A 25,566-nucleotide genomic window follows, 5' to 3' on the forward strand; every position below is an offset into this window, starting at 1 on the left:
ACTGCCCCATGCGTGTTTTGCTTTCTCACGGAACTCTCAGGAGGCGATTCTTAGGCTCAGCTCTGTGTCTCCTTGATTCACAGCTGAGCATCTTGCCACCGCGCAACCATGCAATCCAGATAAAGCAGAGTTGGCCTCTTCCTGGGACAAATGAATGGACAGGTGAGGAATATGGTGTTTTTTCATTTGTAATTTTACAGTAATATATTGGTGAAAAAGGCTGGGAAGTGTTTCTTTCAAATAAAGGAGTCTATGTTTTTATATAGAAATAAAGGACTATTCTGTGTCTGTGTTTACATTTGACTATAGGGTTAATAATCGAGGTGTATTATAGAAACCTTTGCATTACTAATCAACCTCAAAAATATTACCCCACTTGCCATCACACCAGGGCAAATTGGAAGAGCTGGGAAAAGTGCCAGAATTGGTGCATCAAATAGATGCGACTTTTCTGGGGTGGATGCCGGCTGCTATTTTAAGGCTGGGGGAGCCAATATCCATGGCCCCTTCCCAGTCTGAAAATACTAGCCCCAAGTATGCTTTAGCTTGGCTGGTTGGCAAAAATGAGGGGGACCCCAAGACTTTTTAAAATTATTTATTTAAATATTTAAAAAAACAGCATGAGGACCCCTCTATTTTTGATAACCAGCCAAGATAACGCTGACAGCTGAGGACTGCAGCACACAGTTGTTGTTATTTCCTGCCCTGGTTAGCAAAACTATAGGGATCCAATGCCATTTTTATATTTAATGTGTTTATTTTTTGCACAGGCAATGGCTGATGAATACTCTCATCATCGTATGTCTGGTATCACTGCTATGAACGAGACCAGGAATACGATGATGAGAGTAGTACTCTCATCAGCTGACTCCTTTTTACCACCAGTCACAACTGCCGGCATGCACGCATTCATCTGTATGACAGAGTGAGAACCACAGTGCTCTGACCGATGATAACGAACTTACCGCTGAACAGAGTCAGTGTTTCTCACGCTGTCACACAGATGACAGCATGGGAAAAACTGGATGTTTAGGCTGCCAAACCAGAACAATTACACGGACTTGAGGAAAAAGTCCTTGTTTGGGGTCCGTGCACGGACAGTGAGTGCTCTGCATGGACCCCAAAATTTATCGTTCAAAGTTCGCCCATCCTTAAAAGTGATCCCTGGAAAACTTGTTCCCTTGATTTTATGTTGCACTCAATGCTTAGATGTCAAATTTGGAAAGAGAGATGTGAAAGGGCAGATGTCTCTAATAAAGTGATCTCCAGACTAGTATACTAGACCACTATTCTCCAGACATTCAGCTGTCAATTACTTATGTCTGAGAGTAGCAATTGTGCTGAAATGCTAGCATTCTTGAACTGCGAACATGCGGCTGGTACATTTATGATATAGCTGAAAAAGCTTTTGCATGTAATGTAAATGAAGGTTTCTTGACAGTTTGAAATGGACTAAAAAGTGAAGGGAAGTAGGAGTCAGAATGTGAAAATGTGTACATTATTACCAACTTTTTCCAATAAATGCATTTTCATAAGCTGCATCCACATATAATGTAGCTTGCTTGGGTGAATCTAATTGTAATTTTCTATGCCAGGAAATGTATAACCATGATATATTTTTCTACGGTTTTAACAGCATGATCCCATCCTTGTCCCTTATGGTAGACTGTGTAGGAAAACCTGATTGCCATTCAAATCCCTTTCTGAAGCTTTTTGTATTTGGCACCTTCCATTTCCTCTCATAAGCTTTCCCAATCGGGCAGCAGCAAGTTGTTCTCATTCAACAGAAGGAATACTGCAAGACACAATGGGACAAGATCCAGCTATTCAGGAAGCCAATTTTTTGTCACAAACATTGATGTGTTCTGCCTCACACATATTATTTCTAGAATTCAAATAACATGTCGAAAAAGGAGGACACGTTTTATCTTTTAGTTTTATTCCTGTCTCCGCACCATCAAACCATCAAGAGTTAACTGACAGCTTAAAAAAATGTATTTAGATAAAATGTTACCTTGACAAGTTCAGTCCTGTGGGCAATACTGCCATCTAGAGGTGATTACATTATAATTGCATCTTCATTGTCGCCATTCAGTTACACTGGGGAAAAGTATAGTCAAAATAAGAATATATTCAATGGATATTAATCATCAAGACCAGAACAAAAAAATCACATTTATGGGTATATGAGTAGAGCATACGAAAATCTGAAGAACAAAGAATACATGGGACTAAAGCACACATATGTCATCCTGAGTGCCTGCATTTAGAGGTTTTCTAGCTGTTAGATGGATTCAGATCCATCATTTTTCAAATTGATCTGACAGCCTTGAAAACATCATGTAATGCCAGCGCTTCCTTGTACTTCTTGCTTCCACATTCTAAGGGTCAGGAGTCTGTGCTGGAGAAAAAATGGAAAATAAAGATTTTGACTACCTGGTCTTCATATATACTGTATATAAGTATTGTAGCGACACCGGTACGTGTCATCATGTCACCAACTATCTTTAACCAGGGTTACATGGTTGCAATGAGACACAAACTGTGTGGAAGAATCATACTGTGTCTTTTTCATCTTACAGTTGTGTAGTAAAGAATCAGAAGGAATAAATGATGAGAAAAATCAATATCTGTTATCTCACACAAGTGGACCCAAAAGACACAAAGTTTAAAGTGAGAAAAAAAGTAAGACCTTCATATTATTTCATGGCATTGCTTCCATCTTTTGGAACTGCTGCACATTTGCATGTAGTATTGATTCATGGAAAGTTTTTTGAAATGATGATAACCAATTTGGTTTTTAATGTGAGATCTGGAGATCTGGAGAGAGATTGACTTTACAAAATGCAGATATTGCTGTAAGCAAGAGAAAGATAAAGGCCCCTTTACATTTAGCGATGCACCAGCGATCCCGACAACGATTAGGATCGCTGGTGCATCGCTAAATGGTCGCTAGTGAGCTGTCACACAGGCAGACTCACCAGCGACGCAGCAGCGATCTAGCGGTCGTTACTTACCTTTCAGACGTGGGATCCTGGCATCCTCCGCCCGCGTCCAGCGTCGCTCTTCGGCGCCAGCTGGAAGCCCATCAGGAAGCGCCCGATGAGAAATGGAGCCTCACGATCAGCGATGGACAGCGGGGGAGCTGGTCGGAGGTAAGTATCACACATAGCGATATCGCTGCTGCGTCACCAAATCGGTGAAGCTTTAGCGATATTGTTAGCGATATCGCTATGTGTAAAACCCCCTTAAGTCTCAGTACCAGTCCCAGTGTGTGGCCATTTTTACAAATTGGTTTAAATCTAAATTTAGGAGAGTTCCCATGCGAAAATTATTCAAGTGAAAACTGAATTCTTGAACTTTGCAAAATGATTATTCTCAAGAATATGGATTTTATGTAATTCGCTTCATCAATTTGCTCGGAAATTTTGCTGAGACCCGATAGAGGATTAAAAACAAAATAAGGAAAGAATACCTCAGTGCTCATGTGTCTAGTCGCCTTCAATTCTCACTGCACGGCGGCTGGTCCTCCATCCTTCTTTCTCACATCGTAGCGTGCCACATCATCAGCCTCATCTTAGCGGCGCTGCCAGCAACTTCCGTTCCCTGGGATGCATTGCGTGAATTACCTCTGATGACATAGCGGTCACGCTCTAGACCCTGGGTACCATCCGCACATGAAGCGCTCACTTTACGCATGGTGGGCATAGCCACATGCGTAAAGTGAACGTTTCAATGCAATCCTATGGCGGCAGAATCGCCGCAATTCCACAGAATTAGTGGACATGCTGTCGATTTTACCGCTATGTGATTCCGCAGCAGAAAAATCAGCAGCATTTGCACAGCAACTGCAGAATCCCATAGGATTGCATGGGAAAGCGTTTTTTAAGCGTTTTCTAAGCGTTTCCGCAGCCGCAAAAATGCGGCGGAATCGCTTAAAAAACGCAACGTGGGTACACAGTCTAAACTGGAACTTTCAGGCACGACCAGGCCTCAGCTATCCCTGCACATTGGAAGGTACGGCATAATATTGTACCGTCATGACACACATTGCGGGGACCATCCACATTAGAGGTATATCATCAAATGGCTGGATGGCTTTTGTGCTCTTTGATCAAAAAATGGTAACTAACTACCTTACATATCATTTACAGCAATATTGGAGTACATGTTTCCATTAATCGCAGTGTGCTGATGCACCATATATGTTCCTCAATTGGTCACATAGCATATTTGTGTTGAGGTGATCTCTTAAGGTGAGATGTTAGTGATTACAAAAATGCAAAACAGAGCAAAGGAATGCGCAATGATCATAAATCTTAATAAACAATAACAATTTTATTCAATAAATAAATAAATATACAAAAAAACATAAAAACATAGATCACAGTGATTTGGGACAAGAAATCAGTTAGACTACAGGCAGTTAGTGCATAAACTCACCCCCATAATAATAAAGATCTACAGACTTGTCACTTTGAGAGCCTAATATATATACTTATATCTAGATTTCCAAAATAGTTAATGCTACACCTGACAGCTAACAAGTGTATGTTCAAAATTTTATATATATATATATATATATATATATATATATATATATAACCACAGTTATATTAATATGGTGTGCATAAAATATACAGCACCATCAAAGAACCATATTACCATAATATATAGGCACCTGTATTAGAGCTTACAGAAAATATATTACAAAGACATAAATTATGTCACTTTGCTACCCAATATGTGAATAATAATACAAGCACCAATAACATATCTCAATAAAGCAATATACCTGTGGTCATGGTGAGAGGAGTCTGCACTAACACTGCCCAGAAAAGAAACACCTCTACGCGCATTTCACCGCCTCTGCAACTTCGTCCGGAGGTCACCTTGTCCCAAATCATTGCGATCCATTTTTGTAACTTTGCATTCTTGAGGGGATCATTATAATAATTAATGAGGAACTTTATTTGTTTCGAGATCTTAGTGATTGCCTGCCCCTGACCTGATAAATATGAGCCAAGTGCATGCATAGAAGAAATACATCGGACTCAATGTCAGATGTGTGCTCCTCTCTTGGCAAAAGCTGGCACAGAACTGAACTTTATTAGTACAAACAAAAGACCATGTAACAGGCAGGAAGAGGGCGTTGCACAGCTTCAGTCATTGTATCAGTCTGTGATAGGTCCATCCTAGGTCTGTTCAAGATATAGTCTTCAGTGTATCCACCTCACATTCCAAGGACTCCAGGGTGTAGTTCCAGGATGTAGGCACCATCTTGCCATACCACATATATTACTAGCTTATGTAAGGTTAACAATTGATTTCGTTAGCCATTCTCTCCTTCACATTTGTGCACCTATATATTAATTTAATACCAAAGGTGTGTTAGCCATATTTTTTCCTTATTTTTTGCATGCACTGCGGAGATGTCCAAAGCCTGGTTGTGCTTGCAAGTCCCAGATAAGCAGAAGAGGCTGGAGATGCAGAATGTAACAGTGGAAAATTGATCAGAGTCTTAGTCCTTTTTTAGTCTTATTTTTATTGTGCACTGGGATCTTGGGAGATAATATGGAACATTCAATGTGCAGTGAATAACCTCACTGCAAATTTAATTTCCTGGTGAAAGCCACATGATTCAGAGAATGCAAATGTGCCCAGATCTGCTTATTTCTGTACAAAAGAATCAGAAGATTAGATAGAAATGGAAAATCTATGGATTATTTCCCAGTCATATGTAATTTATAGACCAAGCTATTACTGTGGATTATTGCAAACCTTTGGTATTACCAAATTAGCATTACCACGTTGGTCGCATTTTGCAAATTGTCATCTGTTGTCCACTTCACAAAACGTCAACTTTACGTCAACCTTAAAAAAAAAGAACTTAGTTGCCAAAGTTGACAAAATAACATTATTTTAGGATATGTTTAGTACAAAAATAATGTATTCATTCTTATGCATTAAATTATTATTCATTTTTTTAAGTTGTTTTTTGTCCATTCTAGATTTTGATGATCAGTAAAATGAAGACATATTGTTACACATTCATTTATTAGTGAATTCAGAAGCTCAAAGTAGGAGAATGAAAAACTATATTCAACAGTCACGATGGCCACTGAAAATAACACCACGCAACAATGATTTTGCTACCTAGAGAAATGCACGTGAATTATACTAAATTGCACGTGCTGATTCCTAATATGAACTACGAATTTGCCTGACACATTTAGAATTTTACTTTACCCATTCAAAGTCTATTCCCTTATAATATTAATGTATTATATATTGGAAATATTTTAACGGACATGTCCGGACCTGTCTGTCAGGTCTATCGGCTGATGTCAGCAGTAAGTATAGAAGGCAAGCTGACAGAGTTCAATAAAGTGATCTGTTATATTGCTATCAGTTTTGAAACTAAAGATGGATAGACACAAATGTGTTAACAATCCGGACAATTTCTGCTACATATGTGTCAAATACGCAAATACTTGTTTGTTGCTGAATCACCATTCAGACTGTTATTTTTGCATGATTGAAATCGCTGGATATTCAAAGAGAAACAAGTCACAAATTGAGTATCCTGACTGAGTCTGCTCTTAAACCAGTACCACACGATGTAGAGAATCCAGTACCTGCCCCGCCAAAGCAGAACCGCAATTGAATCTAACGGTTCTGATCCTGATGAAGAAGGAGATGCTGATTGACATGATGTTTTTCCTGATCGAGTAGAACCCCTGAGTGAGCCGCACTTGCTGAGCCAGCCAAATTTATATGATCTGGTCAGAGATCTGTTATTATCTAAAGAAAAGTCAGATCTGCAAGCTTCTAGACATCAGGAATGGAATTTGCTACAACGAGGAACCATAACTTCACACTTTCCTCATCGACACACCAAGTTAGCTGCATACTACGGAATGGGAAGCAATGTCTGTTTCTGTACTGATGCAAATGGTCTTATGATGGAGTTAGTGGTACACATGTTCCCAATGAATGGAGGCTATTCATAGACACTAGCAAAACAAGTTTGAAAGCTGTCTTGTTGCACAATGGTAATGAAAAACCATCTGTTTTATTGGGTTGGAACGAAAGAGACCCATTCTTCTATGGAGTTAATTTTAAAAATGGTCAAATACTCAGAACATACATGAAAAATCTGTGGTGACCTGAACACTGTAGCACTGCCGCTTGGCCTACAGATAGGGTACACAAAGCATAGGTGTTTTTTGTGCTTATCCAAAAGTAGTGATGACAGCAATCATTACAAAATGAGAGAGTGGCCCCTCAGAGTCGAGCACATAGTTGGTCGGTACAAGGTTCAAAACAAAACACTGGTCGATATACTTCAAGTTTATCTTCCACCACATCACATTAACCTTGGTTTAATAAAAAATGTAGTAGTTGCTATTGATCATGATGGAAATGGTTTTCAGTATTTGAAGGAGAAGCTCAGCACACTGAAAACTGAGGCTAAAATAAAGGAAAATGTTATTGGCCCTGAAATCAATAAACTAATGCATGATAACACATTCAGAACAAAACTCAACCTACTGCAACTTGCAGCTTGGATACATTTGTGCTAGTAGTGCAGAACTTTATTGGGAACCGACGAGCTGAAGACTATGCTGAACTAATAGACAACATGCTTAAAGCATATGAACAACTTGGTTGCTGAATATAATTGAAAATGCATTTCTTACATTCCCATCTTGACTTTTTTCCACTCAATTTTGGACATGTACAGTAAGTTACGAACATGGAGAGAGATTCCATAAAGATATTTCTACAATGGAGAACAAATATCAAGGCCGCTGAAATCCCAACATGATGGGGGGACTACTGCTGTTCTTTGGAAATGGGCACATATGAGTGTTCACAAATACAAAAGAAGATGCGTGAAGTGCTGTTAACAGTGCTGGACCTTGCTAAAGTAAGACTTTTAATGCATTTTTAACATAATCTTTTACATCCTGTAATTCTCTATGTAATTTAGAGCTAGTTTTCCAACTAATAAAGCCATCTTAAATACAGAATAGATAAATACAATAGAAAGATAGAATAGATAAATACAATAGATAGAAATCTGTCCGCGAGATACATAATTAGTGCCGTGCATGTATAGTTTATCTGCATATCTTATTGGTTTTTAAGAAAGTCTGTTTAGGTTTCAAGGGCTAAACGTGATGACAATACTTAAAGTGCACTCCTATCTGAACAGTATTGGTGTACACAATCAAATGTTATGATAATGGCGCATATTTTACCTGCTATTTATTGATTGCTGTGGATACAATGGCGTCCCTCTGCCCAATTTCGTTATTTAAATGATGATAGCAAATTAACCAGTTTTCAAAAACAAAGAAATTTCAAAATTGGAAATTTTGAGATCCAATAAGAGTAGACAACCTGTTTTATTTAAAGAATGGGGACTGTGTACAAATTTAGGAAATGTAAGACCATTAGTACCGTCCCTGGCAGAGGTCAGTCAACAAAAGTCAATCTAAGAGCAAGGCATAAAATAGCTTGGAAGTTTTAAAAGGAACCCAAGGTAACCTCTAGTCAACTAAAGGCATGTTTCACATTAGTTTTATTGCTCATGATTCCATGGCTTGTATGGCAGGATTGCAGGGCAAAAGACACTGCTCTCGAAAAAAGAACAATGCTGCTCATTTGCAGTTTACCAACGTTCACACAGATAAGACAGAAGGATAGTTGAATAATGTTTTGTGGATATAACAAGATCAGAATTGATCTTTTTGGTTTAAATCAGAAGCATTATGTTTGGAAAAAGAAAAACACTGCATTACAGCATAAAAATCTCATACCATCTGGTGAAAAATGGTATGATTTGTACCTGTGTGAGCAGGTTGCAGGATGCAGTGACGGACAGGAGGGAGAGCAAGGGTTAACTTATTTTACTTTAACAAAGATATACTCCTCGCAGGGAGATAAAGAGTAATACAGGGGTCACAGTCTCCCCCTCCCTTTGAACACGGCTAAACAACTGCATGCGCAACTCTCTGACGTCTGTGGGGTCTCCGTGCATTTCTTCCAGAATTTGCAGCACCTTGTTAAAAGTGTCTCGTTCACCAGGGGTCGGAGCATAATGGAACTCCTCGCCTCCGAGTCCAGTGCCATCAGGGCAACCTCAGCCTCCGTTGCGGGGGTCATGGGGTGCATCCGCAACAGTCCACTGACCAGCTCAGTCCAGTCCCATAGCAGAGTGTTATTCCCTGTAAATATGGGGAGTTGGCTCAACATCGCCCCCAAGGATATGCTGGTCCTAGGAGCACCCCCAACCGCTTGGTCTGCCCCTTCTGCTCTGGTGGACTGCATCCTGCCGACTACGCCAAGTGTGAGCAGGTTGCAAGATGCAGTGACGGACAGGAAGCAGATCAAGGGTTAACGTACTTTCCTTTAACAAAGATATACTCCTCGCAGGGAGATAAAGAGTTAAACAGGGGTAATGCAGATAATAGGCAGTAAAGGATATACGGTTGCAGGAAGTGCAGGAGAAAATAATGGTAGCAGTTCTTGAAGTATGACTTATCCAACACGACGGCTTCCAGGCTGTAGAGTCCATGAAACCAGCGTTGGTGCCAACGGTCAGTGCGGGGTTAATCCAGTGTAGTCCTGAAGACAACTAGCTGAGTGCATCCAGCAGGAGTGAGCCTCTGATGCCTTCTGCGGCATCCTCAGTTCAGCGGGTGCTGTGGAGGGTGAGGCACAGGCCAAAGCAATGTCGGAGTCTAATGTGTCCCGAAAAATATGCACAGGGGATCAGGGTTCAGTTCACGGTCACACATCCGGTCTTTCCTAGGTGACACGTGGCGTGGTACTCACGGGCCTGGAGCGTTCGGCAACTTGCTTTGTGGGGGCCAGCGGACACCCAGTACATCTCAGTTCAAAGTATCTGCGGGCAGCAGTGGGGATGCTGGAGCATGGGCCTGTGCTGTTACAGTGCTCAAGGGATGGAGCGCTCACCTCCCCCTGCTGTGCGCTGTCAGTTCCCGCCAAGTTTGCCTGTTCCTTCGCGCACTTGCACTTTTTAACCTCAGGCATGTCTCCTGGCCCCCTGCTGGCAAGTGTAAAGGATGGTCCAGTTCTCTAAGCTTTCCCCCGGACAACAGAAGTGACAGCCCCGACAATTCTGGACCCCGCGCAAGAAAGGTACCCTCAGCCCGGTCCTTCTGCTTACACCTGTCTTACAGCATCTGGGCTAGAATGCCTTACCATCATTGATGGGACAAAGAATTCTGAGTTGTACCAGCAAACTCTAAGGGAAAATCTCAGGAAATCTGTCCATGAACTGAATCTCAAAAGAATGTGAGCCATGCAGCAAGACTACAACCAAAAGTAGACAAGTAATTCCACAAGAGGATGGCGAATGAAAATCAATATAAAGTTTGGAATGGCCAAGTCATGGTCCAGATTTTAATTCAACAGAAATGTTGTAGACAGAGCGGAAGCAAGCAGTTCATGAGTGAAAACCCACCAGCTTAACAAAGTTGAAGCTGCTTTGTAGGGAGGAATGAGGTAAAATTTCTCCAACCTGATCTGCAGGACTTACTGGAAAAGTTTATTGTCATGATCCAGGACAGCGTTTCGCTTTGGCCCGTCCTGGTCAGACTGGGGGTTAATTGTTCTGCCTCTTTCTGGCAGAGGGCGGCTATTTAATGTTCACTGGACCTAGGTCCGGTGTCAGTTATACTCCTGCCCTCGGCTGAGTTAGTTGACCTCTTGTATACGTGTGCCTTGTGCCTGTTAAACTTGTTGCTTGTTTGGTTGTGATCCGGTTCTGTCCCTGTTACGAGTTCTGTCTGCCCTCTTGTACCGCACCGCTCTCTCGTGTATGACTCTCTGCTTGTGACTCGACTGCTCTCTGCTCGTCCATTTGGTACCGCACCGCCCTCTTGTGTATGACCTTTGGCTTTGTCTGACCTCCCGTCTGTTTACCCCTCCTGTACCTCATTTGCCCGTACTGTGTATGACCTCTGTATTGCCCGACTCTGAGTTTTCTACCTTCTCTGAAAGCAGGACGGTAAGCCCCGCCCCCTTGCAGTCACATGACCGTAGGTCCTGTGCCAACTTGCTAAACTTCAGCGTTCAGGTCCTGTGCATCTGTACTTTCTGGCTGTTCTTGTCCCCAGGGGTCCCTACAGTGCGGGTGAGCCCTGCTCAGCGGAGGCTGTATGCCGGTACTGTCAGGATCTTGATATTATAACTGACCAATACTAATTTTTTTTTCCTCTGCTCCCCTTCCCCTGTGTGTGTGTGATGGATCTTATGCACGCTCTTTCTGAGCAGGTAAAGCACCTGACTCAGATGTCTCAAACTCCTTGGAGAACAACGAGTCCTGGCTCAGTCTCAGCAGCTGATCGCTGACACTGTGCAGGGGGCTTTTATATCGGGGGCTCGGGATGTTACATTAGTTTCCCCTGAGTCTCCGGTTAAGTTACCGGATATCTTTTCTGGAGATAAAAAATAATTCAGAGTTTTCAAGGAGGGCTGTAAGCTTTTTATTTCATTAAGACCACACTCTTCTGGGGATGAAAGTCACAGAGTGGGGGTCATTATGTTCCTGTTAAGGGGAGCCCCCCAAGCTTGGGCTTTCTCCCTTCTGACCACGGCCCCTGAGCGTATGACTGTGGATGCATTTTTAGAGGCCCTGGGGCATATTTATGATGAGCCTGATCGGATGCGTATGGCTGAGGACATGGTGATGAGTGTGTGCCAGGGGAAGCACTCAGCCGAGTGGTTTTGCTCAGAGTTCAGACGCTGGGCTGCTGAGGTCTGCTGGAATGATGCCGCCCTCCGGGGTGTTGTGAGCTCATTTTCGGGTTTGCCTCTGGCTTCTGGTGAGGGCTATGGAGCTGGCTGTGCTTACAGAGGAGTAGTGAGTTCTCTATCTGGACTCCCTCTGTTGGTGAAGGGAGGTAATGAAGCTGATCTAAATGGCAGAGACCGGCCACCTGAGGAAGAGGACTGTGATTGGACATCAGAAATTTCTGATTGGATTTAAGGCAGCCAACTCCCTAGTTTCTTGCTGGTGATATCTCCTGACTGTGGCTTCTGGTTTCCAGTTTGGTTCCTGCCTTCTTAAAGCTAAGTTTTCTCTGCTATTGTTCATATGAGTTTTTGTCTGGTTTACTTAGTTTTTGTGTTCAGCCAGCCCTGGCTGGGACTGGGCTGAATCCCCATTTTGTCTCTGATCAGTTGATCTCTTTTGCTCTGTCTTCAGAATATACCTGAGTGCTGATATAGGGAATTGAAGTCTAGCGACTTCAGAGCCTTTTTCTATCAGACGTGTTGGACATTTTTTGGCAGGGTTTTTTGCGTGATTGCAGACAGCAGCTTTTCTTTCCTGTCCTTTCTGGTTAGCAAGGGCCCCATCGTTTGCTCAGCCTATCTTTCTATCTGTGTTTGTGTTTTCATCTTGTTTCACCGACAATACATGTTAGGGGCTGTCTATTGCTTTGGGGTCTGCTCTGGGGCAGTTTAGATTTTCCCTTTCTTTCTTTAGGCTTATTTAGTTCTCCGGCCGTGACGAGGCATCTAGGACCACCGTAGGCACGCTCCACGGCTACTGCTAGTTGTGTGTATAGGATCATGGGTCTGCAATCCGCTAGTTACCAACCTCTCCGGTTTTCTGGGCTTAGCTTGCTTTTTGTTTTTTCCTCCTCGGTGACTCATTCATAACAGAATCACCAGCCATACCGCAGATTCTAGGGTACTCAAAAGCAGAAGAGAATTGTTAAAAAAAAAAGTGTCAGAATTTTATTTTTTTTTTATATGTATATTTTCTCCTCTTTTTTCTCTGGGGCCATAGGAGGATTCTTTTTTTTCTTTCCCCTTGATGGAGATTATGTAATTATCTGATCGTGTGGAGCAGCTTGCTGCTGAAGTGCGGGGAATTTCCACCTATCTCACTCATTCACATGCTGTTGAACCAAAGATCCCTACTCCTGATGTGTTTTTTGGGATCAGTCTAAATTTTTGAATTTTAAGAATAATTGTAAATTATTTCTTGCCTTGAAGCCTAACTCATCGGGGAGCTCTGTGCAGCAGGTTAAAATTGTCATCTCCTTGCTGCGCATCAATCCCCAGGATTGGGCATTTTCTTTGACACCTGAAGATCCTGTTTTGACTAATGTGGATGCATTTTTTCAAGCCTTGGGGTTGTTATATGATGAACCTAATGCTATTGATCAAGCTGAGAGAGCCCTATTGGCATTGAACCAGGGTCAGGATCCTGCAGAGTTATACTGTCAGAAATTCCAAAAGTGGGCGGTCCTTACTACATGGAATGATAGTGCATTGGCAGCTCTCTTTCGGTAGGGTTTGTCTGAAACTTTAAATGATACTATGGTGGGATTTCCTGTTCCCTCTGGTCTTGACGATTCTATGTCATTAGCCATTCAAGTTCATCAGCGTTTACGTGAACGCAAGACTACACGGGAGGCGCTGACACCTTTTGAATAAATGTCTGAACCTATGCAATGTGATAGAGTTTTGTCTAGGGTGCAATATCAGGAGTTTAGAAGGCGTAATAAGCTTTTTTTTCTGTGGAGATGCCTCTCATGTTATTTCTGTCTTCCCTAAATGAGAGAAACGTTTTGCACACACATTTGCTGTGGGTGGTGTACAACCTAAGTTTCTTTTGGCAATTACTCTGATCTGCTCCTTATCCACATTTTCCGCGAAGGCTTTTGTGGATTCAGGAGCGGCCTTGAATCTGATGGACTTGGATTTTGCTAAATGTTGTGGTTTTCCTATGACACCTCTGCGGACGCCTATTCCTTTGAGGGGTATTGATGCCACTCCTTTGGCGAAGAATAAACCTCAGTTTTGGACCCAGGTGATAATGCGGGTCGCCCCAGACCACCAAGAAAATTGCAGATTTTTGGTGTTGCATAATTTACATGATACCATTGTTCTGGGTTTTCCCTGGTTGCAAATCCATAATCCGGTTTTGGATTGGAAATCTGTGTCTGTGGTGAGTTGGGGTTGTCGGTGTGCTCTTGGCGACATTCCTGTTTTCTCCAACTCTCCCCAGTCGCATGATGTTCCTGACTATTTGGCTGATTTTTATGATGTATTTAGTGAGAGCAAGTCTGTGCCTTTGCCTCCTCATAGGAGTTATGACTGTGCAATTGAGTTCAGACCTGGGTGTAAATTTCCCAAGGGTCGACTTTTCAATTTATCTGTACCCGAACACGAGGCTATGCGATCTTATATTAAGGAGTCGTTGGAGAAGGGTCATATTAGACCATCCTCTTCGCCCTTAGGTGCTGGGGGTTTTTTTGTGGCCAAGAGAGATAGTTCATTAAGGCCTTGTATTGACTATCGTTCCTTCAACAAAATTACGGTTAAATATCAGTATCCGTTACCCCTGATTTCTGATTTATTCTCCAGAGTTAAAGGTACTTGCTGGTTTACTAAGCTTGACCTCAGGGGGTGTATAATCTTATTCGCATCAAGCATGGGACAAATGGAAGACGGCGTTTAATACTCCGGAGGGACATTTTGAGTACCTGGTGATGCCTTTTGGGCTCACTAATGCCCCTTCTGTCTTCCAATCTTTCATGATGAATGATATTTTCCGGGACTTTGTGGATACGTTTTGGATCATCTATTTGGATGATATTTTGATCTTTTCCAGGGATTGGGATTCTCATGTGGAACATGTTCGGACTGTGTTCCGGATTTTGAGAGTGAATTCCTTGTATGTTAAGGGATCGAAGTGCCTTTTTGGTGTACAGAGGATTTCATTTTTGGGATTTATTTTGTCTCCGTCAACTATTGAAATGGACCCGGCCAAGGTACAGGCCATTTATGATTGGGTTCAACCCACTTCTTTGAAGGCTCTCCAGAAGTTTTTGGGTTTTGCTATTTTTTATCGTAAATTTATAGCTAATTTTTCTTGTATTGCTAAACCACTGACTGATGTAACTAAGAAGGGTGCTGATGTGCTGAATTGGTCTTCAGAGGCTGTTTCGGCCTTTCAGGAGCTGAAGCGGACGTTCACTTCTGCTCTGGTTTTGTGGCAACCTGATGTCTCACTTCCTTTTCAGGTGGAGGTAGACGCTTCAGAGATTGGTGCAGGAGCTGTTTTGTCCCAAAAAGATCCGGTGACGTCTAAAATGAATCCCTGTGCCTTCTTTTCCCGAAAGTTCTCCCCATCTGAATGCAACTATGATGTGGGGAATCGGGAATTGTTAGCCATGAAATGGGCATTTGAGGAGTGGAGACATTGGTTGGAGGGAGCTAGACATCAAGTTCTGGTCCTCACTGACCACAAGAATTTGATTTGCCTTGAGTCAGCCAAATGTTTGAATCCTAGACAGGCTAGGTGGGCCTTGTTTTTTACGCATTTTGATTTTGTGGTCTCCTTTCTTCCAGGCACTAAGAATGTTAAGGCAGACGCCCTTTCTAGGAGTTTCTTTGCTGATTCTCCTATTGTGACCAAGCCTACTACCATCCTAGGTGAGGGGGTAGTTCTTTCTGCCATCTCGCCCGATTTGAGACGTGCTCTGGAAGAATTCCAGGAGGACAAACCTGAGCGCTGTCCTATGGGAAAATTGTATGTTCCTGACCAGTGGAGGAAGAGAGTGATGTCTGAAGTTCATTGCTCCGCATTGGCTGGTCATCCAGGTATTTTTGGTACCAGAGATTTGGTGAGTCGGTCTTTTTGGTGGCCTGCCTTATCTTGTGATGTCAGGAATTTTGTGCAGTCCTGTGGGACTTGTTCCCGGTCTAAACCCTGTTCTTACTCTAGTGGGTTGTTGATGACCTTGCCGGTGCCTAAGAGGCCATGGACCCATATTTCAATGGATTTTATTTCTGATCTTCCTGTCTCTCAGAGAATGACTGTTATCTGGGTGATTTGTGATAGATTCTCTAAGATGGTCCATCTTGTACCACTCCCAAAGTTGCCATCTTCCTCAGAGTTGGTACCCTTGTTTTTACAACAGGTGGTTCGGTTGCATGGGATTCCTGAGAACATTGTGTCGGACAGAGGAGTTCAGTTTGCTTCCAGATTCTGGAAAGCCTTTTGTTCCAACTTGAGAATTCAGTTGTCCTTCTCCTCTGCGTTTCACCCTCAGACCAATGGGCAGACAGAGAGAACAAACCAGACTTTGGAGTCCTATTTGAGATGTTTTATATCTGCTGATCAGGATGATTGGGTTTCATTTTTGCCCTTGGCCGAATTCGCTTTAAATAATAGAGCTAGTTCTGCCACCTTGATGTCCCCCTTTTTCTGTAACTTTGGGTTTCATCCTCGATTTTCTTCAGGGCAAGTGGAATCTTCAGCCTGCCCAGGTGTTGACACTGTGGTAGAGAGAATGCAGCAGATTTGGGACCAAGTAGTGGATAAGTTGTCTCTCTCCCAGGAAAAGGTCCAGCGGTTTTCTAACCGGCATAGGACCATTGGTCCCCGGTTTAAAGTGGGTGATATGATTTGGTTGTCATTAAAGAATATCTCTATGAAGGTGGCTTCTCCAAAGTTCAAGCCAAGATTTGTTGGACCTTACAAGATTTTGGAGATTCTTTATCCGGTTTCTTTTCATTTGGCTCTTTCTGTTACGTTTAAGATCCATAACATGTTTCATAAGTCGCTGTTGAAGAGATATGTTGAGCCAGTAGTTCCTATGGCGGCATCTCCTGACTCTGTATTGGTTAAAGGTAATGTGGAATATGAGGTAGAGAAAATACTGGGTTCTTGTCTGCCTAGACGGAGACCCCAGTATTTGGTCATGTGGAAGGGTTATGGCCAGGAGGACAATTCTTGGGTCTCTGCCTCTGATATTCATGCCGATAGATTGGTTCGTGCTTTTCATCGGGCCCATCCTGATCGGCCTGGTGGCATGGATGAGGGTTCGGTGACCCCTCCTCAAGGGGGGGTGCTGTTGTGAGCTCATTTTCGGGTTTGCCTCTGGCTTCTGGTGAGGGCTATGGAGCTGGCTGTGCTTACAGAGGAGTAGTGAGTTCTCTATCTGGACTCCCTCTGTTGGTGAAGGGAGGTAAAGAAGCTGATCTAAATGGCAGAGACCGGCCACCTGAGGAAGAGGACTGTGATTGGACATCAGGAATTTCTGATTGAATTTAAGGCAGCCAACTCCCTAGTTTCTTGCTGGTGATTTCTCCTGACTGTGGCTTCTGGTTTCCAGTTTGGTTCCTGCCTTCTTAAAGCTAAGTTTTCTCTGCTATTGTTCATATGAGTTTTCATCTGGTTTACTTAGTTTTTGTGTTCAGCCAGCCCTGGCTGGGACTGGGCTGAATCCCCATTTTGTCTCTGATCAGTTGTTCTCCTTTGCTCTGTCTTCAGAATATACCTGAGTGCTGATATAGGGAATTGAAGTCTAGCGACTTCAGGGCCTTTTTCTATCAGACATGTTGAACATTTTTTGGCAGGGTTTTTTGCGTGATTGCAGACAGCAGCTTTTCTTTCCTGTCCTTTCTAGTTAGTGAGGGCCCCATCGTTTGCTCAGCCTATCTTTCTATTTGTGTTTGTGTTTTCATCTTGTTTCACTGACAATACATGTTGGGGGCTGTCTATTGCTTTGGGGTCTGCTCTGGGGCAGTTTAGATTTTCCCTTTCTTTCTTTAGGCTTATTTAGTTCTCCGACCGTGACGAGGCTTCTAGGACCACCGTAGGCACGCTCCACGGCTACTGCTAGTTGTGTGTATAGGATCAGGGGTCTGCAATTCACTAGTTACCAACCTCTCCGCTTTTCTGGGCTTAGCTTGCTTTTTGTTTTTTCCTCCTTGGTGACTCATTCATAACACCGGGGTTTATTCCGTAGAGGCCTGTCTGAACATCTGAAAGATGCCTTGGCTCTCCACCCTCCGCCTGATTCCCTGGAGGAGGCTATGACACAGGCCGTCCGAATGGATCGCAGGCTACGGGCGAGGGGAGTGATGCAAATTGAGACACCATTATTCTCCCAAGGAAAGGGAGCCAGTCCTATGTTGGAAATCACGGAGATGGGAACCATCGACCTCAAAGAGAATGAAAGGAGACAACGGCGCATAGGAAAATGCTGTTTTCACTGTGGCGATTCTGGACATTGGAAAAAGGATTGCCCCTCCCGTCCACTAACAAACAAGCGACTGAGCCCGGGTGATTGTCGTGGAGGTCACCCAGGCTCTCAGGTACCCTTTTCTGCCTTCTCTAAAATGTTGTTGCAAGTGGAACATTGTTGTGGGAGTGTCTCCACATCCACTTCTGCCTTCGTGGATTGCGGATCGCCATTGAACTTTATTGACTCTGACTTAGTGTCCAGGTGTAAGTTAGGGACAGTTAGGTTGGAGACTCCTATTCACATTCTTGCCATTGACAAAACACCACTGGTTAAGAATGACATTATGTTTCATACTGAAGAGTTTCTCCTTAAAGCGAGTTCCTTGCACCAGGAACATATTTCATGTTTTGTGATGGACAACCTGCCTGCGGGACTGGTGTTGGGGCTCCCCTGGTTACAATTGCATAATCCTGTGATTAATTGGGAATCTCGAGAAATTGTTAAATGGGGTCCCTATTGTTCTGAAAAATGTCTTGTTACTGTGTCTGTCGTCCGTGGGTCTGGAAGGTACTCTGGAGTGCCTGAAAGACTATACGGACATTTTCTCTGAAAAAGAGGCTGAGATTTTACCGCCACACCGCCCATTTGATTGTGCCATTGACCTAGTTCCAGATGCTAAATTGCCCAAAGCCCGCTTGTATAACTTTTCGGGTCCAGAACGGGCTGCGATGAAGGAATATATTTCTGAGAGTCTCCGTAAGGGACACAATCGTCCTTCTGTTTCTCCCTTGACGGCGGGGTTCTTTTTTGTAAAGAAAAAAGACGGTTGTTTACGCCCATACCTCGATTTTTGTGAGTTAAATAAGATAACTGTGAGGAGTACGTATCCCCTTCCACTTATTCCTGATTTGTACAACCAGTTGTCCGGAGCTAAGTGGTTTTCAAAATTAGATCTACGGTTAGTGCATAACCTTATCCGAGTCCAGGACGGAGATGAGTGGAAACCGCTTTTCTCACTACTGAAGGGTTGTTTGAAAATTTCATAAATCACGTGTTCTCTGATTTTATTGGACTTTTTTGGTGGTATATTTGGATGACATATTGATCTGCTCTCCTGATAAACAGGCTCACATTGGTCATGTTCGGGCAGTTCTCCAAAGACTCCGGGAGAACTGTCTCTTTGCTAAACTAGAAAAATGTTTATTTTTTGTTCAGGAACTGTCCTTTCTGAGGTTCATTGTGTCTGCTGAAGAGTATCGCATGGATTCTAATAAGGTGCAGGCCATTGTTGAGTGGGTTCAACCTTGTGATTTGAAGGCTCTGCAGCGTTTCCTAGGATTTGCCAATTACTCGCGTAAATTTATAAAGGGGTTCTCACAGGTGGTTAAACCCCTCACAGACATGACTCAAAAGGGGGCCGATATCAAGAATTGGTCAACCGCAGCGGTAGCGGCATTTCAGTTTCTGAAAAAATGTTTCATGTCTGCCCCGGTTCTTATTCAACCGGACCCGTCTGAACCATTTATTGTTGAGGTAGATGCCTCAAAGGTGGGGGTGGGGGCGGTATTGTCCCAGGGACCCGCCACTTTGACCAATTTAAGACCTTGCACCTTTTTCTCAAAGAAATTCTCCCCTGTGGAGAGAAACTATGATGTGGGGAATCGAGAACTTCTGGACGTAAAGTTGGCCTTTGAAGAATGGAGGCATTTTTTGGCGGGGGCTGTCCATCCTATAACCGTAATTACGGACCACAAAAACCTAGCTTACATTGAGTCAGCTAAAAGGTTGACTCCCAGACAGGCTAGATGGTCACTTTTTTTTCCCGATTCAACTTCTTGATCACTTTTCGGCCAGGATCCAAAAATGTCAGAGTGGATGCCTTGTAAATCAACAGCCGCGGAGACACCATCACATGTTTCTCAACGCAAGCAATGACTAGCCAGGTATTTCACCGGGAAGGAACAACCACGGGAAGGGCAGTCTCCAATGAAGGAAACCACCTATGCCAAAAAATGGTATCCATCCACAGACAGCTGTTTCGGGGTATGCCTTGTCACGCAGTCTAGATCCGGTGTCCCCCCTGGAACCTCCATCCTCCATTCTTCAGCCTGGGGTAGTGGTGGCAGGTATTTCTAATATGTTGGAACGGGAGATTTGGGAAGCCCGGTCTCTTGCACCTCCGGCTAAGCCGGTGGATAAACTTTTTGTGCCAGCTCAGTTTCGTCTCAAGGTCCTCCGGGAGTCCCATGACTCAGTTCTGGGTGGACATCCAGGGATCTCAGCCACCCGGAAGGCTATTGCTAGAATATTCTGGTGGTTTTCTTTAGCCTCTGATGTTGGGGAATATGTGTCTGCATGTGATGTTTGTGCCTGTGCAAAAACCTCCCTTAACCGGCCGGCCGGGGAATTGGTACCACTGCCAATTCCTGAGAGACCATGGACTCATCTGTCCACGGATTTCATCACCAACCTTCCCCCCTCCAAGGGTAATACCGTCGTCTGGGTTGTGGCAGACAGGTTTACTAAGCAGGCACATTTTGTACCTTTGGCAGCTCTACCTAATGCGGAAACATTGTCCAGATTGTTTGTTAAGCATGTGGTGCGGTTCCATGGGGTACCCTTGAATGTGGTGTCTGATAGGGGAGTGCAATTTGTTTCCAGATTTTGGAGAGCTTTTTGTAAGAGGTTAGGTATTGATCTGTCCTTTTCATCCGCTTACCATCCAGAGACTAATGGGCAGACTGAGCAGACCAATCAGTCTCTGGAGCAAATTCTGTGTTGCTTGACCTCAGCCCGACAGGATGATTGGTGTTCTGTGTTACCGTTGGCCGAGTTTGCATTTAACAACTGCATTAACCAGTATACGGGTACATCTCCCTTTTTCTGCAATTATGGGTTTCATCCTCATTTTGGAGAATTTTCCCGCTTGAATTCTGGGTGTGCTGGGGCGGATGAGACGATCCAGCGGTTGGGGGAGGTATGGCGGGAGGTCCAGAGTAACATTACGAAAGCCCAGGACAAATTTAAATTTTTGCGGACAAAAAACGATCCGCGGGACCGGTGCTTCAGATTGGGGATAAGGTATGGTTGTCCACCAAGAATATAAGGCTCAAGGTCCCCTCTGCTAAGCTTGGACTCAAGTTTATAGGTCCCTATTAAATTACCGAAGCAGTTAACCCGGTTGCTTTTCGGTTGCCATCTCTGCGGATCCCAAATGTTTTCCATAAGGCCGTTTTGAAACCTGTGAGGTCCGGTGGGGAGGGATCATCAGCTTCCCTGCCACCAGTTTTGGTAGACGGGCAGTCGGAGTACGAGGTGGAACGAATTGTCGACTCCAGGTTGGTCCGTCGTGCCCTTCAATATCTGGTACATTGGAAAGGCTACGGCCCTGAAGAACGCTCATGGGTTCCTGCTCGATCGGTTCATGCGGATCGGTTGGTCTGAGTCTTTCACGCCAAGTACCCTGAGAGACCATGGGGTCCGGTGGCCCCCCATTGAGAGGAGGGTACTGTCATGATCCAGGACGGGGTTTCGCTTTGGCCCATCCTGGTCAGACTGGGGGTTAATTGTTCTGCCTCTCTCTCTCTATTTAATGTTCACTGGACCTAGGTTCGGTGTCAGTTATACTCCTGCCCTCGGCTGAGTTAGTTGACCTCTTGTATATGTGTGCCTTGTGCCTGTTAAACTTGTTGCTTGTTTGGTTGTGATCCGGTTCTGTCCCTGTTACAAGTTATGTCTGCCCCCTTGTACCGCACCGCTCTCTCGTGTATGACTCTCTCTGCTTGTGACTCGACTGCTCTCTGCTCGTCCCTTTGGTACCACACCGCCCTCTTGTGTATGACTTTTGGCTTTGTCTGACCTCTCATCTGTTTACCCCTCCTGTACCTCGTTTGCCTGTACTGTGTATGACCTCCGTTTTGCCCGACTCTGAGTTTTCTACCTTCTCTGAAAGCAGGACGATAAGCCCCACCCCCTTGCAGTCACATGACAGTAGGTCCTGTGCCGGCTGGTTAAACTTCAGCGTTCAGGTCCTGTTCATCTGTACTTTCTGGCTGTTCTTGTCCCCAGGGGTCCCTACAGTGCGGGTGAGTCCCTGCTCAGAGGAGGCTGTACACCGGCACTGTCAGGATCTTGATATTTATAATAGGCCATTGAGTCAGAATCAAAACTCTTAATTCGGGACTTACATGTAGAAGTGGTGTTTGGGCTACATTTGCATAGTAAAATTGGTAAAATACACACAATTTGACACTAAATTAGCATGATATTGCTACATGATAATATTCAGCATGGGATGTACAGGTGAAGCACATTGAAAAGGCAACTTTAACATTTTGGTGACATTTGGTGTACATTTGTTTCACATTTACCTAGGGAGAATGTGGAGTGGTCTCATGAACATCTTGAAGCTGTAGTGTTCTTTTTGCTCGGTCATCATTCTATCATAGCCAATAATATTAGGAATTTGAAGCTGTTCTGTGGAATAGAGCAATAGGTTTAAGGCTTTGCTCCTAAGTGCAAAAATTAGCCTTGGCAATCATGAGCAATGGCGGATCTTATTAGGGGCGGATGGGGCGGTCGCCCCGGGCCCAAGGTTTTTTGGGGGCCCAGGGCAGTGGCGTATCCAGGGGGGGGCAGGCAGCAGGGGGGCGCAGTCGAGCCGCCCGGCCGCCTAATGCAGCGGTCCGCAGTATGCCAGTATCTCTCTATCTCCCTCCCCCCCCGGCGGCTGTGTTCTGCCGCTACCAGTCCTGGGAGTCAGCGGTTCTCTGTGTCAGCTGTCAAGCTGACAGCCGACGCAGAGAAGGAGGCCGCGCCGACTCCCAGGCAGCAATTGTACTTGGCGTCTATAGACGCCAGTACAATTGAAGCTCTGACCGCCGGGTCAGAGCGACGTCAGCAGCGTGATCAGGTCATGTGATCACGCTGCTGACGTCACTCCCGGCGCCCAGAGCAAACGCTGGTGGTAAGTGTGCTCCTCTGTGGAGCTGAAGAACCACCGAAGATGGGGATGGGGGTTAATGAGCGGAGATGGGGGTTAATGAGTGGAGAGGGCGGTTAATGTGGGGGTGGGGGTTAATGAGTGGAGATGGGGGTTAATGAGTGGAGATGGGGGTTAATGAGTGGAGATGGGGATTAATCTGCGGGGGTTAATGAGTGGAGATGGGGATTAATGTGCGGGGGTTAATGAGTGGAGATGGGGATTAATGTGCGGGGGTTAATGAGTGGAGATGGGATTAATGTGGGGATGGGGGTTAATGAGTGGAGATGGGGGTTAATGAGTGGAGATGGGGGTTAATGAGTGGAGATGGGATTAATGTGGAGATGGGGGTTAATGTGTGGAGATGGGGGTTAATGAGTGGAGATGGGATTAATGTGGGGGTTAATGTGGGGATTGGGGTTAATGAGTGGAGATGGGGGTTAATGAGTGGAGATGGGGGTTAATGAGTGGAGATGGGGGATTAATGAGTGGAGATGGGGGTTAATGTGTGGAGGGGTTAATGAGTGGGGATGGGGGTTAATGTGTGGGGGGGATTTGGAGTGGGGGTACATAATGTGTGGGGGGATTTGGAGTGGGGGTACATAATGTGTGGGGGGATTTGGAGTGGGGGTACATAATGTGTGGGGGGATTTGGAGTGGGGGTACATAATGTGTGGGGGATTTGGGAGTAGGGACAAGGGGTTATTGAGTGGGGATGGGGGGTACTTAATGTGTGTGGGGGATTGGGGATGGGGGGGATTTGGAGTGGGGATGGTATTTAATGTATGTGGGGAGATTTGAGGACACAAAATGAAGAGTATGTATGAGGAAACAGTATGGGGGATGGGTGCAGACAGTATGGAGAGCGAATGGGTGAATGCATGTGGACACAGTATGGGGAGTCAGGGATATGTGTGAGCAGACAGTATAGAGAGTGAGGGGGTAAATATATGAGGAGACAGTATGAGGAAGGAGGGGAATAGTGTGAGGAGACAGTATATTGCAGATATTTGTATTTAGGGGCATTATAATGACACTTCTATCTTTAAGGGCATCGTGTGGAGATTTGCTGCAGAAGACCGTTGAAGATGTAAGTCTGCAGAGGCCGCTGTGGATGAGAAAACTCATCATGGGGTCTGGACAAGAAGAAGAAAAGGAGAACGACTCCAGAGATGACGTCATCTATAAGGTACCTGGATGTAAATATTATTTGTGATATTGACTAATTCTCATGTTTTTTATTTATGTCAGGAGCATTACAGGGGTTGTCCAGGTCTGTGCTGAGTCTGCAGACATTCTATGTGACTGCAGACTTCTGAATTCTCACAGTGCTCACTGAACGCTGTCAGGATTCTCTCGTGCTGGTAATTTACATACATGCGGTCACATGCTGACTAGACATGTGTGGCCTCACTCAATGAAAGTGAACGGAGCGAGGCCGGGCACGTCTAGTTGGAATGTGGCCAGAAGTATATAAATCACATACTTGTGTTGACATGACTGTATATCGGCAAGGGAGAATCCTAAAAGTGTGCAGTGCATTCGTTGTGAGAATTCAGAAGCTGCAATGTCAGGATTCAGCTCTGCAGGTTCCAGTACTCATCACATGGACACCTCACTTGACACGCTGTCAATTCCCGCACGGGGACCGCAGCGCTCAGGTGGGAAGAGGGGTACAGGGGCCCAGGTTTTATGAACAGCCCCGGGCCCATAGTCCACTTAATCCGCCACTGATCATGAGTGATGCCTATACATCAGTAATCCTACCTTTTTGACTGTAGGTTCTAACCACTCCACACTGGAAACAACTCCGTAGAACAAAGATGGTCTGACCCAGTCTTCTAGCCATCACAGTTTGCTCTTTGTCAAAATAGCTGAGATACTTGCACATGTCCATTTTCCAGTTTCCAATGCATCAACTAATCATCTGCTTATTAATTATATCCCAACACTCAATAAATTTTACTACAATGAGATAAACCACTTAGCAGTGGTTTTTAATGCTGGAGCTGATCAGTAATTGCTATTGAATAGTCATTCTGGTAGTCAGAATTTTTATCTAGTATTCATTTGCTCTTGGGGCCAACCATTTACTATTGCTTATGTAATATCAGTTTTAAAATTGAAAATATACTTACATAATAAATTTACAAAATACCCTATAAAGTAGACACCACACATTGCATGTAGACGACATAGTACAGAGCACCTACAATAAATTGAATTCTGCTGTGAATCAAATATAAATGTGAATTGTAAAACCTAACTTTAATGACACATAGAGATCAAGCAAAGTGGAAACAATAAAATCAATAAAACTAGCAATCTTGATCTGACAAAATATTACTGCCTAAATAAATCTAACAGAACAAGTTTTTCATAGAGGATTTACAAAATAATGAACAAAGTTTCTAAAAGAAAATAATACAACAGGAAATCTGTCAAGGGAGGTACAGAGTATGTGCATCAATAGTATGTAATATACTACACAGTGGGGAAAATAAGTATTTGATACATTGCCAATTTTGCAACTTTTGCCATCTAAAAAGAATGGAG

The sequence above is a fragment of the Dendrobates tinctorius genome, unplaced genomic scaffold (assembly GCF_039654945.1).
Source record: "Dendrobates tinctorius isolate UK_male_01 unplaced genomic scaffold, ASM3965494v1 ptg000115l, whole genome shotgun sequence".
In the NCBI taxonomy this organism is placed as follows: Eukaryota; Metazoa; Chordata; class Amphibia; order Anura; family Dendrobatidae; genus Dendrobates; species Dendrobates tinctorius.